Source organism: Microplitis demolitor, chromosome 5, assembly GCF_026212275.2.
Source record: "Microplitis demolitor isolate Queensland-Clemson2020A chromosome 5, iyMicDemo2.1a, whole genome shotgun sequence".
In the NCBI taxonomy this organism is placed as follows: domain Eukaryota; kingdom Metazoa; phylum Arthropoda; class Insecta; order Hymenoptera; family Braconidae; genus Microplitis; species Microplitis demolitor.
The window spans coordinates 23,525,055-23,543,659 of NC_068549.1; the positions used below are offsets into that span (position 1 = coordinate 23,525,055).

Consider the following 18,605-nt stretch of genomic DNA (forward strand, 5'->3'; position numbering starts at 1 on the left):
ATTAAAATTATTTAACTATGCAATGTGCAACGCGATTGTGCTGAGAATTGAGAATTAAATCACCCATTTTCACTTGTTTTTTTTATTTTTTTTTTTTTTTTTTATTTTTACTGTTCTCTATACACTGAAAATTTTTTCGTTTATTCCCGGCCATAAGTAATAAGAAAACGTTTTTATTTTTATTTTCATCCCTCGCATTCAATGGTTTCGTTAATTTAATGGCCTGCTATTTTTTAAGAGCCAATAAAAATTTTTAAAATATTTTTATAAATTCATTAAACCAACGGAGTGAGAGTTGAAATCTTTGTTGATTTAAATAATAACATTGTACATGAAAATATTTTTTAATAACATAATGAAGAAAAGTTATTAAGTAAGAGGTAAAAAAAATAAAATACTGCAGACAACGGACACAATGCTAAAATAATTATTTTTTGCTTTGTGTTATTCGCATATTTTTTGTTCTCATTCATTTTAATATCCATTCACTACTCATTCATATTCTTCGTATATATTAATCTATATAAAAGTATATTAACATCAACAACCGGAGATGGCTGGACGGGTTGCCCGGTTTTAATCAGTCGGCTTTACTCTCCCTGTCCATTAAAGCCGGGGTATTACCTCACGGCAAACTACAAGAGCTTTACATATATACATAGATATATACTCACCTACTTATATAAATATATATATGCGATATATTTATTTATAAACTCGAATAAGATCGCACGGAATATAAGTAGTTCATTAACCGTCTAAATAATTATTTAAAACTACCTACAATTAATCAATTTAAAGATGACGCGCATTTGCCGACATACAAATGTTAGCCTCGTTATTAAGCATATTTGCGGGCGCTGTATATATGTATATATATGTTGGGTTATCTGCAAACATTTCTAGTCAGGATGGTTTTGAGTTTGACGGATAAAAAATAAAAATAGAGAGAGGGAAAAAATAATTGATAAATAGCCGCAATCAACTCTGCACACATCCATCAGGATTACTTATATATTTTATCGCCAGGATATCCACCGCACGCTGTTTCTCTTCATCAATCACTATTTCTGACGGGAGCTTGGGAGTCTATATAAACTATATAAACCACACCAGAGAAAAGTAGTAAAGTTTTTGAGTTGAGAGAAGGCTAAGGGTGAGATGATATAAAGAGTTTTAATACCCCCTATTGCTGTTAAGTGTGTGAAGAAAAATAAAAAGTTAGTCAGGTAGAAAATACATTTTGCTTAGTAGTTGAAAGTAACCTAGCTAGCTATCGCTCGGTGCATGATACGGACCATTAAGCGTATGCAAAGCAGAGTTAATTTCATTAAATCCTCTTTTGGTCCCCTTACCTGGCAAACTTTTGTTCGAGCTTCAATGCTGAGCTTTAAACGCTCGATTCAAGAATACCTAATGAAGATAGCTTTTAAACTATAACTTTTACGGAAAAAACTTAAACTGTACTCGTATCGTCTTAATGCCAGTAATAGAACCTCATAAAAATAATTAAAAAAAAAAAACACGATGTCACTTTTTTTTTTTTTTTTAAAGGAATGCAGGTTTGCTGATAAAAATTTTCTGTAAGAGAGTGCACAGATGTTATAAGGAATTGAAATGAATCAAGGGGCTTTTAGTTTAACTCGATAGGTTGGATATAAAAAGAATGAACGAATATGAAAGTTGTACTTTGGGATTTAAGAAGACGCTAAAATCTTAAAGGCTACGCTTCAGAATAAAAAAACTAGACTAGACTAGACTAGACTAGAGGAGTGTAGAGAGTTGAGTCTGGAGTATAAAAGACAGCAAGCAAGATAAGAGAAGTGGTGACGATGCAACAGGTTTTTTTATATAAGCCCCTAGACGACGAGCAACGACGAGCAACGACGACAATGCGAGGAACGAAAGCTGGAACTCTTTTTATCTTATATACACTCTATTATGTCTTTCGAACTAACAATACTATTTGGTGGGAGCTAAACCGTAACACGAAAAACGACCGAAGCTGGTTTAAATTCGAGTGAACAAACACCTGCCGCGTATTGAATCTTCATCCAGTCTAGACAATTTATAATTCAAACAAGACTTTATTATTTAATTATAATTTAAAAAATATTCAATTGCAATAGTTTAATCTATAATTGTCTCTATTGTTCTGCATTTAAAACTTTTTATTATACAGCTTATTCGATCTTCAATATCAAGTCTAGCAGTTTCGACATCGACGTTAAGCTTGATCTAAAAGTTTGTAAATAAGTAAAAGCTCTTTATGGAAAATTGTGACCCAGAATCGTGGAACAGATGCATTACATAGTAAGTAAGATCGATAGATGGTGAAGATAGATCGAGAGATATTAGAGGGCTTGCAAGCAGATCTTAGTTGGATTTATACGAGGATTGATCACCCTGATGTCACCGAACGGCTAGAGCATAGATGATGCTGCTGCTGCTGCTGCTGATACTGTTGCTGATGCTGATGAGATTCCTAATATCCCTTTAGGTCAAATGTCACATATTCTGTCTGGCTCTCAATCTCTCTGGAATTACAACTTCTCTCTCTAATAGCTGAAACGTAACGCGAGCTCTGTCTATATTCACGGTAGATTTAGTTTGGCTCTGTTCAACTAAATGGACATACGTTGCTTTGACAAACCACGACATATTGATATCAAACCATTTAGATAAGACCACTGTCAATGTGTCACTCAGATTCGTCAGATCGCTGCCATGTTATTGGTAAAATTATACTCCCTTTGACAATGTAAGGTATTAATTTCCTTAATTGAATTGAAATGGAATCCCTCTGCAAGGTATTCTTTAGTCACATATATAAATATATTTATAGAATTTAAATTGAAAAATAGTTTAGTTGGTTATGTGGACGAAGCAAATGGAAAAATTTTTTTACCAGTGGATGTTTATGATAAATGAAAAAATAAATGGAATAGCAGGAAGAAACTTGTGAAGGAAAATTTTATTTCCCGGACTGTCTGGAGCGTCCGGCAGAGGTCAGTGGCGCGATGATATCTGGCATTTTTCCGAGTAAAAATCGCGTGGAATTCAGGCAGGTAGTCTCACAGGAGAATTCACGCGTTTGAACACGGTATTTATTTTTTGCTTGCCTCCGTCTTTGAATCAACTGACTAGCGATTATATATTTCTTGTCCAAGTAATGTCTATTAAATTTAATAAGAAACTTTAGCTCGAGCATTGCTTTCTTTCTCATTAGAGAAATAAATACTGTTATTTGCAACGAAATACCTGGTTTTTAAAATATAAGAGTTTGTTTGTTAAAAAATTACCACATTTGTTAGAATCAATTAACGCAAACCGCAGACCACACAAGCTTGTCTATTACTCCGTTAGTTAGTTTGCACGTGCCATCGACCACTGGCTTGACAAATAAAAACCAATTACCGGTAATAAAAATACAAATTGAATCCGACAAGATTTAACCAAGAAAATAAACTAAACCCTAAGATTATTTTTTAAAAAAATTAGCAATTTGTCTAGCTAATAGAAGAAGACTAAAATCACTCAACACGTCAGTTATCTCAATTTAATATGATGGCGATTGCCTGAGGGCGAAGACCAGGAATTCCTCAATAGCAATTATACGTCTCTGTCTTTAGTAACTTTCTCATGATACCCAACCGGATAAACTCCAAAGTAGCTGGTGAGTTTAGAACTGAGAGATTGCTAGCGGACATACACAACTCATTACAATTGTCAGGTTCGTCTCAGTAGTCTGCGTACATAGAGGAATATTCACCATTATCAAGGGAGCTGAAAGGACTCTCTGGTGGCTAGAGAACAAAGACTTGATCACCCCCGCATCCCCAGTGTCTCACTCCAAGTCGGAAGTTGCGGCCGAGGGTAAGAGAAACGTGACAGGAGAGATAGGTTATACAAAACGAGCTGAAGAGAGGTTTCAAGTTATATATGTGTATGTGTGTCCAAAAGGAGAAAATGTCTTCGTCTGTAGTTCAACAGAGATTATAACTAGATTTTCTGAATGGTAAGTGTCTCGGTGAGCTATGACGCCTTCGGTGTGAGAAGACCAGAGTCTATCGGAAATTCCATCGTGTGTCGGCGACACGCTTTGAATGCCTCGTAAATGTTGCGACCGGAAACTTTGAGGAATAAGAAGAAGAAAAAGTGAAAAAAAAAAAGAAAAAAAAAAGTCCTTGCGTTCGTATATAGCGATAAAGGGAGAAAAAAGCTCGGTGACTACGTTTATTCCGTCAAAGCCGATGACCGCGTCTCATGGACTGCGACGCAAGTTTATTTTCAAACAAGTGGAATTGAGTTGATGAACGATCCGAATCGCGTCTTCTCAACGTCGAGCTGGTTTCAGAGCTAAACTTTATATCCTCGGTGGCCAAGAGATCCAAAAAGGTCCTCGAGTCTTGTTCACGCCAGCACTCTTTCCACTGGCTACCCAACTTAGAAGAAGGAAACTTACTTCCAGACGCTTTTCAACATTTTTGGTTCACATACACATACACAAGCTTTATATCTTGTGTGTACAGCGCCAAAGAGGGACTTTCGCTACATCCAAACCTACCAAGTTAAGATCCCGGACAGTCAAGCACCGGAAAAAGCTGTTGAACTTTTAAGTATTTTTAGAGCTTAAATCAACTTTCTTACAAATAACTAAAATGTGTCATCAGTAAAGTTGTCGTAGAAAAATTTTTGTCAAGTGTACGTTAAAAATGAAGTATACAAAAGAAAGAAATGATGGTTTTTTTACTTCATTCGATTTTTGATCTCCAATACTCCGTAGGTATCAATGACTGACGGAAGTATTGAGACAAAGATGATAACCAACTTGTGAGAGATGTTTTCCCATCTACTTCTTTACGATAAGTCACGTGTAGAATGACGATAGAATATCATACGGTGCCGCAACATTGCGTATAATGCAGATATATATATATAGTTATATATATATATATAAGGTTAAAGTGAACGTTGTACTATTCTCTGGTGTACCGATCTATCCAGAAGCGACCCCTCCGATCGAGTGGTACGTGATTTCAATACTGAACGTGATAAAACGAAGGAGATATGAGCAGCAAGGATATAAAGTAAGAGCAGGAACGTGGTAGGACGTCGTCATTGTCATCTTACTGGTTGGTCGTAGTTGCTACACTAGGAAACATGGAAAATATCTAGTTTGATATCTCGGAAGAAAGGAACAGCCGACATTATTCTCACGGTCTATGAAAACCGAGTAGAGAAATATGTCAGCAGTTGGTGAATTCAAGTGCTCAAATATAATAAGTGTAGTACAAAAAGTTGCAGTAGATAGTATAGTCCATGGGACCAGTCGACTTGAGTAAACTTGAAAAGGTCCAGGGACATAAGCGATAAGTGCCAGGAACCGTAGAGCACCGATGAAATTGGCGTGGACATTAAACGCAGGCGGTCTTGTGGAAGCTCGTGTGGGGCTGACTAAGCTGGAAACCCTTGGACTTAATGCTCGTACGTTCTCGCCTACTTCACCACGTGTCTCTTTACTTTCTCGTTCCTTCCTTCACTCATTCACTCATTCACTCATTCACTCACTCTCTCACTCTCTCATTCGCTGCACCAAACCTCGATAAAAGTACATCGGGCATTTTGCTGGCACCATCATCTCCTATCCCACGTTACGTCTCTTATTCTCTTCTATATATACTATATAATGCTACTCAACCCGTACGAGCGTTCACCAATATCGGCTGTCAAGAGCTGCTATCCACCTCAAGTGATAAGAAGCGGCACCTCACTATTTTTTTTTTTTTTCTATCGTTACTTTTTGTTTCATTATCATTATTGTTGTTATTATTATTATTATTAATCTTTTTATTATTCTCCAAAGGTATATGCTAAAATTCAAGCTAAGGCGAGGAAACTTTTAGAACTGATTACTATTGCTACGAATAACCCACGCATTAAAAACGTACATATGGAAATATATTAAATAAGATGTAAGATAAATATAAGATAAGCTATTTCTACATTTATACATTTCTGTATAAATGATTTTCATATTAAGACTATTCAAATAATCGTTAATACGTGCGTTGGTTGATCTAATCATTTCTCATACTGTATTCTAAACTCGTGGCTATAATACTTTTTAAATATTTATTTTTGTTCTTCAAAGAAACGGATGTCTTTAATTTTTAATCCATACGGTTTTTGTAATATATATATATATATATATATATTTTTTTTTTACTACAGTTAGATGATTCGGGAGTGAAGTAAAGAGAAAAAGTGGAAAAATAAAATAAATGGTGAAACGTGAAAGCTGACAATGATGACATTTAATTATCTGTGATTTAACCGCATGAGTTTTCGTTGTGATAACAACAGTGGCGGTTCCTACAGAGCGAGGAGTGATTGAAAAAAAAGACGTAAAAATAATGATAATAATAAAAATAAATGATCAGAAAAAAATAACGAACATTTCAGATAGAATTGAAAAAATAATAAAAGTAGTAATAATAAAAAAACAAGACTCTGACGAATGGCAGCTGCAATTCACGCGGCAGCTGCGGTTCGTATATTTGATTGGAAAAAATAAGTTTAGACCCCTTTAGTGGTTGTATGTGCGATGTCGACGACCAAAATACAAAGCGTCTGAAAGCACTGACGGCTTCTAGTTCAACACAAGTGTGCTCGTTTGTGAAATAATAAAAATATACACACAAAAACGCTGATAATACATAAAGCATTCCTACTTCTTTTATTTTATTTTTTTTTTTTTTCTATTTTTTTACTATAGCTATAGCTACGTTCTCCTCCGAATTACATAAAATACAAATGACGTCTCCAATCTGTGACTTGTTATAACGATAACGAGAACAAGAACAAGTTTCTGATAAATAACCAGATATCGGAGACGGAAATATTTTTATTATTGTCCCCGTTGTCATTCGTTAGATTGAATAAACAACAATTCTTGCAATCATCAATTCCATTCATTGAACCAAGCCAGCTATCTACCTACCTACCTACCTACCTCTCTGTGTCTATAAATTAAATTTGTATGTATGGATGTTAACTCTATCAGGTTCTCTGTATCTCCATTTGTCCTCAAAGAGCCCTTTTGATCTAGTTTTTGTTATCAAAGTTTTTTAAATAAAACTACTCGAACGAATCTTTGAGCTGATAGCCGTAGTTTCTTATCGATGCCTTCTGCATGTCGCGTTTGTGATGCAAGAAGAGACACCACCAGAGACAGCAGGGAGATCAGGTTGTACAAACAACTCGTGGATATATATATTTATATATGTATATGTGTGTATTGGGACATTCACCGCGGCAGTGAAGCGTGTTGGCATTCGGCATTGCGCTGCATATTATCCAAGGATGCGCGAAAGGTTTTTCCCCATTTGGCAGTCGGAACACGGGTGTCCGTTGTTTGTTATTGTCGACGACAGTTTTCATTCTTGCATGTATTTCGTTAGGAGAGACAAGAACGAGAGGTACAGGCATCATCGTGTGTCATGTGGACACTGGACACACATACAGAGAGAAATAATGTTAAAAATGAAAAAAAAAGAAAAAAAAAAAAAGTAAAATAAAATAAATAAATAAATAAAATAAAGGTTTACTCTTTACAAACAGAAGAGCCTCCAAAATACCGCTACGTCAACGTCCTCGGGTTCCCTTGTCCGTTTTAAATTCCGAGAAAGTTCGTAAACAACCTTTACTATGTGTACAAGCATTTAAAAGAGGACTAAAATTAATGCGGATTATTTTTTATTTCTTCGTTTTCATGAACTCAAAAGTTGTTTATGTGTTTATTGTTTTACTTTAGAGGGAGAGAAAGAGAAGAATTTTTATGCTTCTTTAAAGCTCCTCACCAGGTTACTTAAAATAACATTTCACATACTATATTATGGTGAACACAAAAGTTCAGGTTGTAAGTAGTAAGTTTTAAATGGCACAGACTAGTGGTAGTAGAAGAGGTAGATGCTGGTTAAATTTACAGCGAAAGGTATGACGCGCATAAATTTTTCAAACTCTAGCATGAGTTAAATTTTCTTGAGTAAGTCTTAGAGGGATGAAAATAAGTAAAAATGAAAAGGAGGAAAAACTTTAAAACGACTCACGCTCAGGCTACACGTCATCCTCTTTGCAGGTGCCAAAAAAAATCGGATAAAAAATATATAAAGTCACGGGTCTGATACTAAAAGCTTCTTGAATATTTTTTCCCCTTGCAAAGTGATTACGTCATCGATTTCGAAATAAAAACTAACTTTGGGGCGCTAAGTCACGTAAATTACGTTCTAAATTTATTGCACATCAAAACTTGATACTTGAACCATAAATTGGGATATTATTTTTTATAAGCTATCAATAACAAGTAATCGTCTCACAATACTTGTCAATAAAATAGCTCTTGTTTTTGAGGCCGAGTTAAATTCAGTACTAATGTAAGCCAGCAACAGAAAGGAAGAGAGAAAGAAATGGGGGAAAATAGTATTAAAGTACTTTTGTGAAATCCCACTCGAGCACGTAACTCGATGTAATACCATTAAGAATGCATTTTCATTTCTCACCCATTATTTCTCGCCAGAATTTTTATCCTGCTATCTGGTATTTTATGTGTTTATTTATTTATTAACTTTTTTTTTCTCTTACCTGCAACAGACAAAAACAAATAAAGCCATTAGATAAATAATACATTATTAAACTAAAATCAAATATATTTTTATTTTCATCACTTAAATTAACAATATATTATCAAACATAAATAATAGTTCATCTATAGGCCCCTTTAATTTTGATTAAACAGCCCTTAATTAATCAACTCGATAATAATCAATGGAAACTAAAATACAAGAGTCTGCAGCACAAGAAGATTAGCATCAAAGCCCTTTGATAGTCATCCAACATAGAATTCTATTCATTAATCCAAACCAATCAAATGTCTGATGAAAACATATATATGAATGGTTTATTGAAACATAGTCCGCGGAATACCGATAACAACTGCTTCGACGACTCGTGATATAAATCTATGATGCTCCAATCACCGTATCACCGGTAATATTACATCCAAACATCAAAAGGCCAAAGGATTTCGAGATCATCACATAAAATAGAACAGAACAAAACAGAGTAAAATAAACATCAGAATAATGAATATCCGGTAAAATTTGAATGATCGTAATGCATAACATGATATTTAATTCCAGGTCGTTGATACTGTGATGGTGATGTGAAATGTATCTGGGAGCATTTATGAGTAGTAACTAACAGATTTACCCATGGTTGACTGCGTTCAACAACCAGGAACCCATTATAACTCATACACAGGTTGTTTCTTCCGCTCATCACAAAACCCTTGGCAATATACTATACTCGGTAACTTACACATAGTTAATAGTAAATATGAAGAGTTCAGGTCGTAAGGTGCCACAATTCTCTTCTTGACCTCCTGTAATTAGAGATGACCTAACTGATACCTAAGCACCACGCCCTTAAGCTTTTTTAGTTTTATTTAAGCTGTTGGTTACTTACGAGTAAGCTTATTGGTGAAAACTCTAGCTGCATATGTGCAAGAACCTCCAATCTTAATGTCTTAGCGACTTATCCGGATCTAAGGGATTACTGGTAAACTTGAAGAGAGTTAATTACTCTCCGGTGGATGGAAAAAAACCTGGGATCGTAACCAAGAAATGCTTTGACGAAGTTACTTTTAAAGGTGTCATTTAATACCGGGTTCGGTGGGATGTTATGTTCAGGTGCAGAAAATATTCTCGAAAAAAAAAAAGAAAGCACCGAAGCGTATGTAAATGATATTAGGTTTTTTCTCGTTTACATGTATACAGCACCTTGGAGACCAATACATTTGGTTAACGAGATTGCAAGTGAATCCCTCGTGTCTGGGATTTCCTTTTAGCGCTCAAGTACGAAAATAATTTAAACGAGATAGAGCCAATTACTTGAAAGAGTCTTTGAAGTGGATGAAGCAAAGTCAGTTTCCGCAGGGCTTGTCCCGGTTTAAATAATTTACATTTTACTTATTTCTTATAATATACATTTATTTATTTATTTATATTTTAAATATAAAATTATATTTTTCCATCCAACTACAAAGTGAAGCACGCAATCGTTGCTTTATTGACAAATCCCGTAATATCCAAGTTATTTCTTTACTTTATTCAAACTTTATAATTAATAAAAAGAGACAAAGTAAAAAAATGTATATAAATTATTTTATTATAAAAAAAAAAAGTTAATTGATGTCTGATATTCACCATTGAAACAAGTTTTAATTTCATCCACACAACTCTCTCTTTACATCTATTGGAAATTCTCTCTAGTTTCTTAATTAAAAACATTGAATGTATTGCCCTATCTATGATCCAATTTCTAAACAAACTGGCTTCATCAATGTTATAAACCTTGTTTCTACTTATTTTATGTTTTTTTTTTTTTTTTTTTTTTTTTTTTTTTTTTTTCGTCATTATTTATCCTTCCGTGCAAATAACTTAGCAAGTTTATAAATAATGTGAAAAAAGTAAAAAATTTCGACGAAACTTTAGCTGTTTCTTCTTATATTTTTTATTTAAACCGGTAGCTAACTTGGCCGCCGGGAATCCTCGCAGGTGATTCTCTGGTTCTTTTCACTAGTAGAAGAACAACCTTCTTCATCGTATATTTTTTAAAAACTAAATCAAAAGCACCTTAGAGAGCACTAAGCGGTAACTTTTACCAACTTACAGCAATTTATTTGTCTTATACCTTTTGTCAAAAGTATCTACAAACTTACTTTCCGATGCTCATTTGCTACAGCAAAATTAATTACGCAACATTCAGTTTATTAATTTAAATTTAAAACATGATACTGAGAGTCATATTGTGAGGAAAAAGCACCCCGTAATCCATTTCAGAGGGTGATACATATACAATGGCACTAAGAATGGCTTTAAAAAAAAATATATACAGTCAGAGAAGAAAGAGGGCTGTGAACAAGGTGCAGCCACCGTTGGTGAAATAAATGCCACTCTTTCACTACTAAAAGAACATTCTGAAAGAAGAATAAGCGAGTAACGTTAGCAGATGACTCTCTTTTACCCGGCAGGTCACTACTGACATCTTAAACTCCATGTTTTTTATTTTTACTATTGTTATTATTTTTTTTTTATGCTTTTTATTATATTTTGTAGCAATGTACAATGCCGTGAAGATGAAAAGCCCGGTGAAAAGGGTGTTGAGCTCTCTGTACATAAAGTGTGACGAAGTGGACGGGTTGAATTTCGTTTGTCATGTAAAGTTAAATTTAAAAGCATTGCGTCGTCATTTTGACACCTAATTCTTTAGCGAAGAAACCATTCAAGTTTGTTGAGCGCAATGGAAAAGTTGAGATAAAAATCTTAATAACTTTACTGTGAATTAGTTTACATTTTAAAAGTTAAGAATTGGCGGGAAAACTGCATTATTACTGATGGAAGGTGTGCCGTCTAATTATATTAATGGTCCAAGAAAAATACATTGAGATGAAAAATTATGAGATATGTTTATAAATATATGACACCTCGGGGGTTATTTTATATATTAAGAATTACACTTGTTTGTAAGCATAAGACTCTTATTTTACGGTATGAAGAAAAGTAGTGAGACAAAATAAAGATGTATTTGATACTGAGTAAAAGAGAGAGATAGAGAGAGAAAGAGAGTTGGTTATGAAATGTAAAGTTATATATAGTGCAGCAAAGTTTATGCAGAGTTTACCAAGAAAACAAGAGGAAAGATAAGCGAAGAGTATAAAGCCATAATAACAAGAAAAGAAAAATAAAAAAAAATAAAATAAAGAAGAGACTTGAGGAAAATCTTGTTTTTTAGGTACCACGCTTGAATAGAAATCTACAGTAGCGATATCTTGAGCTCGATGATATCGCGGTTAGTAGGACAATCATCGGAGAAAGTTACCTCCTCATTTCCTTCTTTTACTTCCTTCTCACTCTTTCTTTCCTCCATCACTTGGAATACGTTATCGTGTCGCTCGTGGCCTCGTTTTAAACCTCCACACCTCAATAATATATATTTTTAATCAACCTCTCATTTATTAATTTATTCGTCATTTACTTTTTTTAAGCTGCCAGAATTTTTTAAAAACTAAAAATAATCATCAACAAGTTTTATTTTATGGTTTAAATTTTTTATAATGTATACATTACAAGTGAAACTGCGAGCACTAAAGTTTAAAAAAAAATTAGGGAGAGTTGTCGCACCGTTCGTTATCTGCTAGGCCAATTAAAAATATTTAAAATAAACATAATATCTTAAAATTGAATTTAAAATCAATAAAATAAACGAATTTAACGGCAATTTAAATTCAACGTCAGTAGTCGATATATATGTTAAATATATGTACATTAATAATAATAATAATAATAAAAAAAAAAAAGTAAAATAAATATCGCGTATTAAATGTCAGCGATTATATGACCAGAAGTTTATTTTATTTTATTGACTTGGCATTAGAGAGTTAAAAGTCACATACGATTGAATATTTTTAATTGGTTTGATTGCTAAAATGAAACGACGACGTTTAGAGTTATATACTAACTACTTGCTAATAAAAATCTTATGAAATTTACGTATGTGACAATAAATATATAATAAAGATTTAAATAAAAATTGATAATTATTTTTTTTACGAATAAATAACAATAATAATAAAACAAAAAAGTACAAGTAGTTAAACCATTAATTAGATGCAAACGGAATTTCTTTTTAGTCGCCGCGAGGCATACGGCCATTCTCATATATATAAAGACTAAACGCGTACGCGTACGCGTATCTGCGCATTATGATCGTATCTCGACGAATCGCACGCACCTGATCCTTGACATTGAGAGAGAACTTAACGATCACCGACCTCCGTCGAATACCGCCGCTAGTATATGTAATAACCAATACACAAACAACCAATAACGAACAACTATATATATATACAGAAATATATGTATATATTTTCTTAGCGTAGCATAGCTACACGGGGGTCAGTAGTGGGAAATAAAAGATTCCTTGAGCTACACTCCTCGCGTATCGATGGTAATGAAATAAATCACGACAGCTGCGTGTAAACTACGAGTTAAGATGTAAACCTTAAATATCCACACCGTGGGATATTTATATATTTTTTATTATTTCTGATTCTGATTCTGATTCTGATTCTTTAAGCTCTGGCTTCAGTTTTATTGTTTTAAGGAATTAAATTTAACTTTTTAGGCTGCGTCATAAATTTTCATCACTTGGGATCTTTATCTTTTTATGAGTCATAAAATAATCATCAAATATTCCGCAATATTTTTTTATTTTGTTAAAAAAAAGTGAGTTTAATAAATTAGCTTGTTAATTACGAGACTTAATAACTTTTTAACTCAACACTTGGCGTTTAATTATTTTTGTTTAATGTGAGGTTAGAATGGAGGTTTTTTGTCCAAGGAAGTGTCAAATTATTTTTAGTGTGTTAATTACAAAAAAGGCTGATGAATTAATGGAGTAGGCCAAGCAGACAATTGAATTAGCAGAGAAAGTTAAATAATTATGGGAACTTGAAAAAGTAATTTCGAAGACTATTTAATAATAAATACGATGCCCGCTTAATAGTTGTGTTAGTTGATGTATATATAATAACAACATATAGCGAGGAGTTTATTGTTTCCATAGACAGGGCAGTTCGCAGACCCGATTTCTCCGATGGTTTCTCGAGTTAAATTACCACACGACAGGAAACAAAAGGAGCGAACCTTCGGTGTGGTCTAATCACAGGCTTCCGTCCCAGCAGTGCTAGTAGTGCCACTTTTTGCGGCAGTATTCCCTTTTTATAAATATATAATAAAAAAAATTTGTTGTAAGTGAAAAAAGCAAAGTGGACAAGTTGAGCAATTTTCTTTATATCGCTTTTTCTTCCACTTGCTACCTACTTAAATATTTCTTTTTCTTATTATTGTTGTTGTTGTTGTTGTTGTTATAACTTTAATAAAAAAGTTATAAACTTTGGCAATCGTGTTCAAGACCTGATACGAAACGTGATAGAGATAATAATTTATTTCAGCAACTCGAATTAAATAACGTTGAAAAATAGTAATACAAAATGTGTACGAGTTTTATTCTATTCACACTTGATTCCATTGTCAACGTAAAAATAAATAAAAAAAAAAAAAGTTTTACGTACAAGGTTGATGTACTTTCAAGCACTTATAGAAACGTCTTGGTGCTTTTTCAGCAAGAAAGTCACGTCTTGAAACTTCCGTCTGGTACTTGACACGTTCGTGGACATCTTCAAACATTCATTCTGTCTTTCTGAATGACCTAGACTTGTGTGTGTAGATCTCGTTTAGCCAACTTCTAATAGTATAACTATCATCAAAAGTTACTTTCTACCAACAACTATTTCAGAATCGTACTAATCAATATTCTCTTATAATAGTCCTTGACTTAATATATAATCTAAATAATAATAACAATGATAGTGAAATCAGGTATTCATGAAAAAAGTTTACAGATCTCTCGAAAATTATAAATCTACCCCTACACTCTGAAGGAAACGTTTCTTTAAATCAAGATAACTTTCTTCGAAGCTAGAAAATATTACTCTCATATATCTATATATATATAGGGAAGAATATACTATTAACACGAGAAAATTTATATCTTGACATTTACATTTTGACGATAAAATTTATTTTCATCAGTCAACACAAACTAGCTCTTGATTCAACAAACTACAATTTTTTATTCTGCCAAAATGATTTTGTTCCATATAAAATAGTTAACTATTTAATGGGAAAATTTTTGAAAAAAGCTCTAGATAAAATCGAAGACTGTCAAAGTTAAAATAAAATCCAGTAGAATAATAATTTTTTTAAGATAAACAAAACAAAATAGATCAGCCTTTAGACAAAGTACCTAACCGAGGAGCGACGTTAAGACGTTTATCCTGGGCTGATTCGCGTATAACGTCGCGGCGCGAGAACACGACTTAGATTTACGTAATCTTTTGGAATTCTTCTATCAGGAGACACGTAGCGGGAGGTCAAAGCGTGAGGTTACCTTGTTATATTTTTCCTCGTCTATCTTACGGCAAATGTCTAACCGAATTGAGGCTAGTGGGTGTAAGCCACGTCACGAACTCCCTCGCAACTTAGCTTGACATCGCAGAGCTTACTTTCTGAAACTCACGTGATCTAAGTACACAATATTTCTACCCATTTTTTTTTCTTTATCTACTTTTTAACTCAATTTATTGTTGTTATTATTATCGTCATATTACTATTAGACGTTTTTCTACACATTAACGTCACGCTTTCATACCTTATTTGTTGCCGCAACATTGAAGTTGTTTATTCACAACCCAAACTACAATAGATAAAGTTACTCATACATACTAAACGTATCATCATTAAATTTTAATAATGAGTACATATTAAGCTCTGTTATTATAAAAACGATAATTTTTTTTATTTTAATCAGCAACTCGTAATTAGTTATTTTGTTGAAAATTTAATTTTTTAAAGTAACTTTAGTAACTCTATACTGATTAAAACTGATGAAATTATTTTAATAAATTACAACAAGGCTAGTTATTGTTATCATCATTATTATTATTATTATTATTACTCTGTAATTGGTTACCGAGTAATTGCGGGAGGATCGTGTATTGAAGTTGGCAAGAATATAAAAATAGTTAAATTACAAGTGAAGCTGAGTATGCTAGAATCTCTGAATTCGATCGACATCTCGGGAGTTATTGCTACAGAAATAGTGCCTTCGAAGATATGTATCTCAATTGAAGTGAAACTTATTGAAGGTTAGACACAACTCGCACTTGAGACTAACGAGGATCTCAATCGCAATTTACGATTTTAAATATAAAAAAAAGTAAATTGTTTCTTTCCAGGTGATATTTTAGCTGTTTCGTTTATTTTTTCTTCTACAAGGGTTCAACGAGGAGTGCGGATATAAATAAAGTATAAATAAGTGGTGGGTAAGTGTATAAGGATCATGGGCTATGATTTACAACGGTCATTGGGTCAGGGCCGTGCTAACATCTTGCCATAAATGGTCAATAGACGTTCTTACCTATGTACAATACATATATGTGTATATAAGTATGCATGTATAAAGGTACGAACAAATGTACAAATGGACGAGTATACCCAACGCGTTAGCTTTTGATAACCCAGTCACGAACGCTGCCGCAACAAACGGAGTAACAACCGGCTGTAATTAGTTTCACGGCAATTTCCTATTGGACGTGATTTTCCGAACGATTCCTCCTCTAACTTATATGTATATATACGTGATGATGTGTAACAGTATCAAGTAATCGAACTCGAGCAGGAGCAAACGAACGAGAAACGACAAAATTAAATGAACTTACTCTGTTTGCTACGCTACTGATGTTTCTGCTGTTAATACTTAAAACCCTTAAAAGTTATTTGTACGATGTCTATAGTTATTTACGAAATATAATTAATGTTGTTTTAGTTACGCGAAATGTTTACTGAAATGTTAATTAATTCAAATGTGATTAACAAAATAAAAAGTTTAATGGTGCTTTCAATTTCATGATTAAAGAAAATTTTCTACGTTGTAAGAGTTTTTTTAAAAAATTATATAAATATTATTGCGATGAAAGAAATGCATAAAATATATGTATATATATATATCCTGTACAAAGATATAAGTTAAAAACACTTTTCAGAGCACTCGCGTGCCAAGGAAACTTTATCATGGAATTTATTATATCAAATGTTGAAAGAGTTTCAAACTAAATGTATCTATATATATTTATATATAATAAAATATACGCTTTTAAGCATATATTTATCATATGGAAAATAAACAAGTTTATGTATACATATATTATTTTTATTTAAATTCCATGAAAGATAATAATGTAATAATTTAATTAGCGAATGTATGGGATAAAACTTTTGATATTCAGTAGTAACTAAATATATCAAGGATGTCTAATTTTCATGGAATTTATAAATCTATACATGTATGTATTTTAGATCAACAACACAAAGTGTATACAAGTGAAATATGCTTAACCACATGCATATATAAATATATACATATATGTACATACACGAATCTCAGAGCCAGTACTGCATATTGCATATTTGCCGCGCAACGCCCTCCAACATATTCACTTTTAGAATTAGACAGCAATATCAGACGGAGTAGAGCCCGTATAGTCCTTCTCAGATATTAGTATCTGGGAACCACAGAAATGTGGATATGGGATATACTATACACACTCAGAAAGTTTTGACCAAGTTTAATAGTATGCACGTACATTCGCATACACTGAATCTACATCCCAGATATACATAAATATACTCGCCATACTCGTTCTAATTTTTTTTCCTCATTTTAAATTGCTGTATGTGTTAAATTCTAGAACATACTGCCATCAAAATATTTAAATTAATTTTTTTTTGACTAATTTCCAGCCGCATAATCGTATACGTCGGTACAATTCTTTTTCAGATATTTCGAATGAAAAAATTTTTATTGAATCGAAAATTTAAACTTAAAATTCAACAGAAACCCGTAACTTGGTATAAAAAATTTTAGGATACCCTATTTCCGCTGTACTATAAATAAAACAAGCAATAACCAAGTTAACTTATGTATTTTTCGTAGAATCCGATAACGTTTGATTGAGTTGTACACGCGAACCACGTTTAAAAGGTAAATGAGAAAAGTTGTTACACATGGAATGTAAATTGTCGATTTCACTGCACATATATACATCTATATAGATAGATATTTACAGAAAATGAATACGTACTATAAATGTTAATGGAGAAACTTGTCAATTCAAAATGCATAATCCAACAACCCTACTAAATGTGACTTACAATACGACAATGCCAATCAATATAATGTTGCCCCACAATCATTTAAATACAGATTCAATAAATTGTCTGACAATTATTCATGACTAGCCATTTATGAAAGCTTCCTGTTACGCATATATGTATATATTTTAACAAAACTGCAGTATATCTCTAGCTGATATTCCCGGTTAATTAAATAATCCTACAATTTGCGTATATCATTCGACAAGATGACAACAAAAATAAAGTCCAAGGAGCTAAAACTTGTTTTAGTTGCATGCTTAGTCTGCAGGAACTCGTCTTGTTTAACTAATTTAACAAAATTTATTATATAATTGTATTAATTTAAAGTTTATTGTCAGCCGAACGATATTAAAGATTGATTTGTAGATTTCTGGGCGTATGTTTTATCGAGCAAAGGAACCAATAAACAACAAATCAGAAACAAACAATTGAAAATAACAATTGTTTTAGTTTATAAATTAAATTCAGTGTACAGAGGTTTCCACGTTTGGTTGAACTAAAAGTTATACAATCACCCAACAGAAGATTCGTGTACAAAGATTTCAAGATTGCCTCCTTTCCTTCTCATCTCCACCCACTTCTTTACAGCTTCTTCTTCTTCTTCTTGCTCGTCTTATTCTTCTTCTTCAGCTCTGCTCAGAGAGTCCTTGAGGGTCTGTAGTACTGCTATATAGCTTTTGTGGATGTAAGAAACCGGGTTGTGCAATT

General features: G+C 33.0%; 1 protein-coding gene across 2 annotated transcripts in view; it reads right to left on the minus strand.

The window, feature by feature from the left end:
* Positions 1 to 18,605, minus strand: part of LOC103570745 (CCR4-NOT transcription complex subunit 6-like) — a 255,890-nt gene that overhangs the window by 225,484 nt on the left and 11,801 nt on the right. Inside the window, exon 1 of one of the 2 annotated variants that reach the window (XM_053739492.1) lies at positions 17,754 to 17,759. The exons of the other annotated variant lie outside the window; for it this stretch is intronic. The gene's annotated coding sequence lies outside the window, so the exon portion shown is untranslated. Of the gene's footprint in view, positions 1 to 17,753; positions 17,760 to 18,605 lie in introns of those variants that run through there. 2 annotated transcript variants of the gene reach the window in all.